We start from the raw sequence: 10,882 nt of genomic DNA, 5'->3' as shown, positions 1-10,882 counted from the left end.
ACCCCTACATTTACCCCTTATCTTACACTATGGGCAATTTAGCATGGCCAATTCACCTGACCCGCACATCTTTGGACTGTGGGAGGAAACCGGAGCCCCCGGAGGAAACCCACGCAGACACGGGGAGAACGTGCAAACTCCACACAGTCAATCGCCTGAGGCGGGAATTGAACCCGGGTCTCTGATGCTGTGAGGCAGCAGTGCTAACCACTGTGCCACCATGCCACCCAAAACACAAGCCCCAACACACACTGCGCCTGGAAGGTGGAATTGAACCACTCTGTCGCTAAACAGCAACAGGTTTGAAGCCTGCACCCTAGACCACTAGGAATCATCCAGGCAATTGTAGAGCATTCTTCTCAGACTGCTCAACTGTGATGCTACCTACAGGGCATTCCTCCCAGAATGCTTCTCTGCGATGCTATCTACAAGACATTCCTCCCAGAATGCTTCACTGCGATGCTACCTACAGGGCATTCCTCCCAGATTGCTTCACTATGATGCTACCTACAGGGCATTCCTCGCAGAATGCTTGACTGCAATGCAACCTACAGGGCTTTCCTCCCAGAATGCTTCACTGCGATGTTGATTGCAGGGCACTATTCCTAGCTGAGGTGAGAATGAATCAATAATACATTTGCATTTCCAGGCCCAGTAAGCTGATCCCCCTTACATTCCACAATCTCCAACTCCCCTCATAATCTTGAACACATCCCCACAACACCAGCAAAGATCTTCGCCATAATTTATAATTTCCTGACAATCATCAAATCATGCTCCAATCTGTGATTGCCTCCATTCTGATCACAAACACCATCATCTACCTCCCATAGCCTTGGAATCATTTTCAATACTTACCTGCCCAAAAGGCAGCTAGCCTGCTTATCAGATTGGCCACTGTTTGGAAAACCTACTGAGAATGTTTAAAGAATAAGTTGAATTAATATCCTGATGGACATTTTGACGGAACATTTACTTCCAGAAGCTCTGTTCAGAAACCCTCTTCTCACGTCCCACATTAAATATCACGGCAGCTGATTTTCATGATTGAGGAGTCTAGAAAAAAGATACACAGTTATAAGATATAATGCCAGAAATTTAGGCGAGAGAGCTGGAAAAACCTTTTTGCACAAGAGGTTTAGAAGCTGTGGAATACAGGCAGTAATGGTTGAAACAATCATCATGTCAATATTTAATAAAATGTAATAAAAGGTGACTGAATGAAAGGAGAATAAAGGGATATTTGAAAAGAGTGGGCACATGGGATTTGGATTGCAGATTGTGCATTAACACCAATGCAGACTGGTTGAACTGGACAGCCTGCTTTTGATCTAATTTCTTTGTAATTTTGTTACTGCAATACAAGTTCATGAGTGAAGCACAGCTTTTGTCAGCAGGACCTATTGCCTTGGTAGATGATCATATCTCAGTGGTGTCTGTTCAGTCTCATGTCTCTACTTTGTATCTCTTTAATCTCCATTAGTCAAAGCAAATAGGGAAACAGACCTTTTGTTGACTGGTCTGTGGTGTGTCAGCAGGTAAATATTAAAGCCTCTCAGTATATTCAACCTATCGTAAGGTTTTAATAGCAACAAATGAAAATAAATATCACTGGGGATAAAACCTGAGAGTATAAGTTAACAATCCTGTGAAGTTCTCCTTTAAATGCACGTCTATTTGTCAGCAGATGTCTCTTTTATACAGCTGTTCTCAAAAAACAACAGGAAAATTCATGGGCTCATGTCATGACAATAGTTAAGTTTAATTTACATACAGCTGCCTGTAATTGGGTGGCTGCACCCATGTCACTGACTTCAACTCTGGAAGAAAACCCTTGCAGGATTTGTTAGCGGTAGAATGTTCCTGCATCCTGCTTTCCTGCTTTTGCAGCCTCTCTAAAGCTGCTTGAAATTGGCACAAAAGCAAAGAAAATCTAACCCATTGAGTTTCAAGAGCAACATCAACTAGCATGAATTTCAAGTGTATGTTGCTGACTAGATAAACAGCAGTATAAAAAATGCATACAAACCTGTTTTGCTGCTGAGATTTCAGGGTTTAATTTGGGTTCAAAAAGCTGAAGTTGACATTGATATCTGTCACTATTCTGTAGATAATATGGACTGCTAGCTAGGCAACTAGCCAGCATCCAGAATGATCCTCCAGGAATCCAAACAAAGTACTGGTAACATAAGGCTGCAAACCTACAGCACAATAGACTACCAGGGATCAGATACACATTTTCTAGCATTCAAGTTGTAATCAGATTTACTCTCTCATCTTGTCTTTTGTCTTCTCTCTTTTATCTTCCTTCTTCTCAAGGTGGCAAATCGTCTGGTGGCTATTTCCGCATACCATTAGTGCAGAGATTTGACCGTACAAAGTTTGCAAGGTCAGACAGGTTACACATTAGTAAGACACACACAAAAATCACTGACAGGAAAAGCTGGTGAGATCAGCCTGTACATGATTGTTCTCTATGCCCTTTAAGCAGACTTACGATGGTACCAAATACAATTTGTAATTTTTTTTTCAGGATATGCTTGAAAGTAGCAGGATTGCTTCTTTTCAGAATGCTATATGAGTGATCTTATTCCAAAAGATGCTGGCTCAAGCCATGAGTCTTTTGCAGGTCAGTAGTAACCTCCATTCTTTATATACAGAACAACCTCAATTATCTGAACGAGACGGGCAGGGAGTAATTTGTTCAGTGATTGTTTGGAAAACTGATTGTTCGGATAATGGATAATGTTTTTACGTGACCTTGACATCTTGTTCAGATAATCAGAAATTCGGATAATTGATCTTCAGATGACCGAAGTTGTTCTGTATTGTACCTTGTATTATCTTGTTCAAGGTGACAGAACATATTAGTGATACTGATACTATGTCACATATGCACAGAATATGGAAACAAATAAGAAAGATTTTCTGGATTTAGGACTGCATTTGGTATCATTTAGACATAAGCCTGGTGATTTAAACATGCTCCTATTTACCTCCCTTCATTACCGGTGACACTCAGTTCCTGCCAGCTGAAGCTGTTTTCAGAGTTCCCTTAACCTTGCCACCTCCAGACTTCCTTCAGAAACCTACTCAAATTGTTATTTGCACCATCTCATTGGTGTTGGGCTATTATTTCTCCAACTTTTCTTTCTTCCCTTCACCTGACCATCTCAATTTCCTTTTCTACACTTAAAATTATTTGAGACATCTTCCTCCATGTGTAGCGTGCTATAGAAATGCAAACCACTGCTATGACACCTTAACCATGGAGGTGGCATATCTAATACCGACCTTGACTTTACCTGAATCATAGAATCCCTACAATGTGGAAGCAGGCTATTTGGCCCGTTGAGTCCACACTGACCCTCCAAAGAGCATTGCACTCAGACTTACCCCCTACCCCATCCCTGTGACCCTGCATTTCCCATGGCTAATCTACCTAGACTGCACATCCCTGGTCACTCTGGCAATTTCCCATGACCAATCCACCTGACCTGCACACCTTTGGACTATGGGAGGAAACTAGAGCACCCAGAGGAACCCTATGCGAATGCAGGGAGAATGTGCAAACTCCACACAGACAGTCAACTGAGGCTGGAATTGAACCTGCTTCCCTGATGCTGTGAGGCAGCAGTGCTAACTGCTGATTCACCGTGCCACCCACATAAAGTCATAGAGTCCTACAGCATGAAGGTGGGCCCATTGGCCTAAACTGGTCCATGCCAACCAAATTGTCCATCCAAGCTAACCCAATTTCCCTGCACTTGGCCCATATTCTTCTAAACCTTTGCTATCCATATATTTGTCCAACTGCCTTTTAAATGTTATTAGAGTACCCACTTCAACAACTTCCGCTGGCAGCACATTCCACATGCTTACCATCCTCTGTGTAAAAACGTTGCCCCTCAGGTTCCCTTTTTTTCTTTCTCCTCTAGTCTTAAACAGATGTCTAGTCCTCGATTTCCCAACCCTGGGAAAATGACTGAGTGCATGTCTCTCATGATCTTATACACCTCAGTGAGGCCCCCCCCCACCGCCCAGCCTCCTTTTCTCTAAAGAAAAAAGTCTTAGCTTGTCCAACCTCTCCCTACAACTCAGTCCATTTAGTCCAGGCAGCATCCTTGTAAATTTCTTCTGCACTCTTCCCAGTTTAATACATCCTTCCTATAGCAAGGTGACCAAAACTGAACACAATACTCCAAGTGCTACCTCATCAAAATCCTGTATAACTTCTTAACTTCTATGGATCACTCAAGAGTGTTCAGGAGCAAAGAAAAACAAAGAATTATATAGACATATACTGTACCTTCATGACATCAAGCCGTCCCAATTAAAGCACTTCACAAGGTAATGGAGTACACATGACATATTGTTATTGTTGTAGTTTTGGAAACATGGTAGTCGATTTGTGACCAACAAGATGCCAGTTATGTGATAATGACCAATTAGTTTTATTGATGTTGCTTGAGGTGTAAATATTTGTCAGGACATCGGGGAAAAGTTCCTCAAATTGGCATAATGGGATCTTTCGTGTCAACCTGAATGTCACTTTAACATCACTTCTGAAAAGGTGGCAACCCCAGCTGATCTGTATTGCGCTGTGTTAGAATCTAGAGTCAAGTGTCTGGAGTGAAATGTGAGGGCATAGATTTAGGTGAGAGGGGAAAGAGATAAAAGGGACCCAAGGGACGTTTTCATTCAGAGGGCAGTGCATGTACGGAATGAGCTGCCAGAGGAAGTGGTGATGGTACAATTTCAACATTTTTAAAAAACATCTACATGGGTACATGAATAGGAAGGGTTTAGAGGGATCTGGGCTAACTGCTGGCAACTGCGACTAATTTAGGATATCTGATCAACATGGACAGGTTGGACTGAAGGGTCTGTTTCCATGCTATACATCTCTCTGACTCTATGACCCTCTGTGTGGCTGGAGTCTATGCACCATGCCCTGAGATGCAGTTGCCTGGTCAGGAACATGAGGCTTTACACAGCCAGTAGTGATCTGAACTTGCAAGATACCTGCCCTAAATTCCATATGCTGGCATTGCGTTTGCTTGTGGCAGGGAGGTACGATAGAAAGTTGCATATTAATGAGATGAGATGTGCCATTAATAAGGCTGTGACAAGCAATAATTCCACTTAACAGGAAACACACTAGGGCAAATAGTGTAATTTTATTTTCAATAAAAATCTGAACTTAAGGGTCTAACAATGACTGTGAAACCATTGACGATTATTGGAAAAGCCCATCTAGTTCACTAATATCCCTTAGAAAACAAATCTCTGGTCCTTACCTGGTCTGGCCCACATGTGGCTCCAGACTCACAGCAATTTTGTTGATTCTTAACTGTCCTCTGGGCAATAAAGGATGGACAATATATGCTGGCGAGCAATATTCACATTCTCTAAATGAATAAAAGTAGTGAATTGAAAAGGCTGCGGATTTTCAGCCCTTAGATCTTCATTGAAAATGACCATTCATTTTCTCAGTTTCTTTGATGATGGAGCTGCATTTTTAAAATTTTACTCCAGGTTACCAATATTTTTTATTTTGTATCATTGTGTTTACCCTGTATGACAGTGTAAATGTTTCATCCCAAGCACATTAATCCTGTTGAAGTACCTGATGTAATTTAATCCTCACAGTTTGAAAAGTTACTGGCCTGTTGCATGAGATTTTTTTTCTATATATTTGTTTCTCATGATAAACCACATGAAGATATCAAGAAGGAATGCTCAGCCAAATGGTTGTTTCCCTCAACAGACAGTTCTATTTTTTTTATTAAGTTTAAAGCAGAATGTTTACGATTACAGGCATATGCCTTCAGGCATGTCAAGGTTTTTACATTTTTACCTGAGCCATTAGTAATGAAAAACAAAGACATATGCTCAATGTACAAGAAAATAGGATCACTTTTTAAAGGTTGGTGTTCATTAAGTATGTCGCCAGCAGACTAAAAAGTGCATCATTTCCACTTCAACAGATATATTCTTATCTGTTCATGAAGGAACAGTGTTATATTTCCAAGACAGGACAGTGAATGGGTTGAAGAGGAGGTGGTGGTATTCCCCTGCATCTGGTGCTATTGTCTTTCTAGGTCAAAATGGTCACTGATATGGAAGGCATTCCTTAAGGAGCCTTGGGGAATTTCTGCAGTGCATCTTGATACATACTGTTTTTTCTGAACGTCAGTAGTGGACCCGACTGAATGGCTCCGCATCCAGAAACAATCAAATTGGCTGCTTTGTTTGGGATGGTGTCAAGCTTGTTGATTATTGTTGGACTTGTCTCACCCAGGCAAGTGAGGGGTATTTTATTATGCTCCTGACTTTTGCCGTGTAGATGGTGTCAGGTTTTGGGAAGCCAGAAAATGAAGTACTTGTTCAAGAGTTCCTAGCATCTGATCTGCTCTTGTAGCCACTGTATTTATATAGCTAGTCTTATTCAGATTTTCTTTAATGGTAACCCTCAGAATGATTGACTCAGTAATGGGAATGCCATTGAGTGTCGAGAGGCTTTGCCTGACACTTAAGAGCTAGATTTTACTTGCCACTTGTCAGCTAAACCTGGATATTGTCCAGGTCATTCTGCATTTCCACATGGACTGCCTTAGTATCTGAGGAGTTGTGAATGATGCCGAACATCATTCCAACTTCTGACCTTATGAGGGAGAGAAGGTCATTGATGAAGCAGCTGAACATGGCTGGCAGAGGAGACCACCCTGAGGAACTCCTGCAAAGATGCTTTGGAGATGAGATCACATGTCTCCAACAATCACAACAATTTTCCTCTTGTTTCAGGTATGACTGCAGCAGCAGAAAGGTTTCCCCTTGGTTTCTATTGACACTTGTTTTGCTCGGGCTCTTTAATGCTCCACACAGTGAAAGGATGCCTTGATGTCAAGGGCTAGCACTCTCATCTCATTTCTGGGATTTAGCTCTTTTGTCCATGTTTGAACCAAGGTCAGGAGTGGCCCTGGCAGAACCCAAACTGGGCATCACTGAGCATGTTATTGCTGAGCAGGAGCTGCTCGATAACACTATTGATAATGCCTTCCATCGAGATGATCAAGAGGAGACCAATGTAGCAGTAAGTAGTTGGGTTGGATTGCTCCTGGTTTTGTGAACATTGCGTAGCTGGACAGTTTTCCACAGTGGTTGGATAGGTCCCAATGTTGTAGTCGTACTGGAACAGCTTAGCTAGGGGCATGGTAAGCATGGCAATTTTTCAGTACTGTTGACGGAATATTGTCAGGGTCTATTGCCTTTGATGTCTCCAGTGCCTCCAGCCATTTCTTACTATCAAACTGTTGGATGACTGGCATCTTGTAAAGGGCCAGGATAGTTCATTCACTCGACAATTTTGGTTGAAGTTGTTTGTAAATGCTTCAGACTTATCTTTTTACATTGAAGAGGGAGATATTTATGGAGCCCCCTCCTTCAATGAGTTGCTTAATTATCCACCACCACTCATCAAGTGGATGTGGTTGGACTGCAAGGCTTAGATCTGATCTGTCGGTTGTGGAATTGTTTAACTGTGTCAATAATGTGCTGCTTATGCTGTTTGGCACGCAAGTGCTCCCCGAATGTAACCTGTTGAGCAAATGTATTTCTACTTATCACAATCCTATATGATTTACCACATATGCTGATACCATGGGCCTGTGTTCTAGAACTAGATCTCCCTCTCTCCGAATACTAGAGTGTAGGCCATCAAGTCAGCCTTTAATCTATTGCATTTCTCCAATACCTTTTCTTTATTAAGTATTAACTTGCACCTTCTCCTGTGAGGCCAGACAGAAAATCTAAATTCAATATCACTCGTTTCTTCATTCCCCATACATACTCTTGCTTCTGTCTTCATGCGATCAACATATTACATAGAACATAGAACATTATAGCGCAGTATAGCCCCTTCGGCTCTTGATGTTGTGCGGCCCTGTCATACTAATCTGAAGCCCATCCCACCTACACTATTCATGTACGTTCCATATGCCTGTTCAATGACGACTTAAGTGCACTAAAACTTGGCAAATCTACTATCATTGCAGGCAAAGCATTCCATACCCTTGCTACTCCCTGAGTAAAGAAACTACCTCTGACATACCTATGTCCCCTCACTTTAACCCCTTCCCCAGAGACTTTTTTTGGAGAAAACGTTTCATTTTCAGACAAATTTTTTTATTGCTTTTTTTTAATAGTATTTTTAATGCTGATTATGGAAATAACTTTTGTTTTTATCTATTTCCAATATTTTACTTGAAATTTTATTTTGAAGATACCATTTTCGACAAAAACAAGATAACTCGTCTTCCCATTTTAAAATTTTTAAAAATTTATTGCTTTTTTTTCCAACTTTATCATTAAAAGGGGAATTGCACATTCATTTTACTTTTTTTAGCATGTTTTCTCAAAATTTTTTTTATATATTTATTTTTTTTCCAGTTTTCATAACCAAAAGTAAATGTAAATAAAATACTGTACTTATTTTATCTTTTATTTTACCTCATCTTCCCTTACATCTTACTTTCTCTGGCATTTTATGAATGATTATTTGGTATGGTATTTTTCAAAGCATGGTACTACACATAAAGGTACATTACAGAGTTTACACATATATCCTGACTCCTTCCCGACTGGTTTCCCTCTATGGTCACGTTTCAGACAACACACGGCTCATTTTCTTGTTGGATTTGTCTTCTTTTCTGTTGCTGGGACTTCCATTGGAAAATGTCCTGGTGTAAAACATGAACATCCTGGTGAAGTCGAAGGTCTCCCTACTACTTTAGTAGATTGTAAATCTGCCCCATATTTTGCGATGATATCTTGTATAATCTGCACACGGAATTTCAGGTGTGTGAGGGCTTTTTTTCCTGCCTCAGTGACTGCTACATTGTACAAGATGTAAGAATTCCATATCGCAAGATCCATCAAATGGAAGAAGACTTTCTTGTAATATTTCTTACCCCATTTCCTTGTGATGGGACAATCTACTAGTTGTTGGTCCACCTTGTCAACTCCACCCATTGTAAAATTATAATCATATACAACTGTTGGTTTCTTCACAGGCCCATGTCTTGTCTCAACATCCTTCATAGTGGGGTTGTGAATGGTTGAAAGCATTGCAACGTCCTTCTTGTCCTTCCAATGAAGATTCATTACTTTACCTCTCTGAAATGCTGCAACTTCCCCTTTTCAATTTTGCCCTTTTCAGCTGTTCAGGCACTTGCTTTCTATTCAAACGGAGAGTTCCCTAAAAATCAGTGTAGTGACTAACCAGAGTACCAGCTAATTGCGGACTAGTGTAAAAGTTATCCACAGTAACACAATAACCTTTACCAAGTAAAGGCTTCATCAGAGACAACACAACACGAGAACTCGTGGGATATTCACTATATTCTGAATCAAACTGTGTTCCTTTGCCAACATAAATGATTACTCTATACACATATCCAGTCTTTGCTTCACACAAAAAAAATCTTCACTCCAAACTTCCACCTTTTTACAGGTATGTACTGCACCCATCCTAACCTTCCCTTGAACAGCATAAGGCTTTTGACTATAGATAAATCTTGGTTAAGGGTATAATACTTCATAAAGTTCTCACTAAACATCATAAACACATCATAAACTTTATACAATTTTGGGTTGGGATGTGTTTCTGCATCAAAAGTTTCATTATTCACAATGATCAGCTTCCGAAAAATTGGTCTTTCAAGTAGTTCATCTTTTGACCAGTTCATTTCTTGATCTGGCATTTTCACAATACCCCCAAGCATTTTCAAGGTGAAAAACACACAAATTTCTGCCTTTGTTACAGGGCGCCACATACAATCTCTTTCTCCAGTTTGTTCAGCAAAGCGATTAGTTTCGTTCACAACTCGATCAATAATTCTTTTGTCACATAAGACTAAAAAAATCCAAAGGAGTCATATCAGCTGTGTCTTGATCAATTGATATTCCAGGATTTCCAGTGAATGGAAGCGTGAGGTTGGAGGAAGCATGCATTCTTCCGACAGCACGTGTCGACACCAAATTCGTCCATCCTCCTCCTCCTCCTCCTCACTTGAGAGAGAATAGCCATTATCAGACGAGCTTGCACTCTCATCTAATGTATCCAAGCTTTTAATAGAAGGTTCATACTCATTGTCATCTTCTGAGCTCAACATCTGGGCGTAATTTGTAAAAAAAAACAGAAAAAACCGAATGACAATGTGTGCCCAAAAGTGGTGCGTCGACGCTTCTTGCAATGTCTGAGGCGGAAGAGACACAGCCAACAGACGTATGAGTCACCGAATATACTCGTTTCTAGCTGAGAAGGGCCCAGAAATGCTGAGAATTGACATATAAACTCGTCTGTGGCTGTTTTTGAAATTATATGTTTTGGACGAGTTTACTCGTCGCACTCTGAAAAAGACAAATTGGGTGAAGACAAGTTACAAGTTGTAAGGGGTTAAAGTTGTGTCCCCTTGTGTTTGCCATTCCTATACTTGAAAAAAGGCTCTCCCGACCACCCGATCTAACCCTCTGATTATCTTGTATGTCTCTATTAAGTCACCTCTCAACCTTCTTCTCTCTAACGAGAACAGCCTCAAGGCCCTCAGCCTTTCCTCGTAAGACATTCCTTCCATACCAGGCAACATCCTAGTAAATCTCCTCTGCACCCTTTCCAAAGCTTCCACATCCTTCTTATAATGCAGTGACCAGAACTGTATACAATACTCCAAGTGTGGCCGTACCAGAGCTTTGTACAGCTGCAGCATAACCTCCTGGTTCCGGAACTCAATCCCTCTATTAATAAAGGCCAAAACACTGTATGCCTTCTTAACAACCCCGCCAATCTGGGTGGCAACTTTCAGGGATCTGTGTACATGGA

General features: G+C 40.9%; 1 non-coding gene across 1 annotated transcript; it reads right to left on the bottom strand.

Moving 5' to 3' along the window:
- Positions 1 to 254: 254 nt before the first annotated feature.
- trnastop-uca (transfer RNA opal suppressor (anticodon UCA)) lies at positions 255 to 341 on the bottom strand. The gene has a single exon. It is a non-coding gene; the product is annotated as a tRNA-Sec (tRNA).
- Positions 342 to 10,882: the final 10,541 nt, after the last annotated feature.

Source organism: Hemiscyllium ocellatum, chromosome 5 (genome assembly GCF_020745735.1).
Source record: "Hemiscyllium ocellatum isolate sHemOce1 chromosome 5, sHemOce1.pat.X.cur, whole genome shotgun sequence".
Taxonomy (NCBI): Eukaryota; Metazoa; Chordata; class Chondrichthyes; order Orectolobiformes; family Hemiscylliidae; genus Hemiscyllium; species Hemiscyllium ocellatum.
This window is presented reverse-complemented; position numbering and strand designations above follow the sequence as displayed.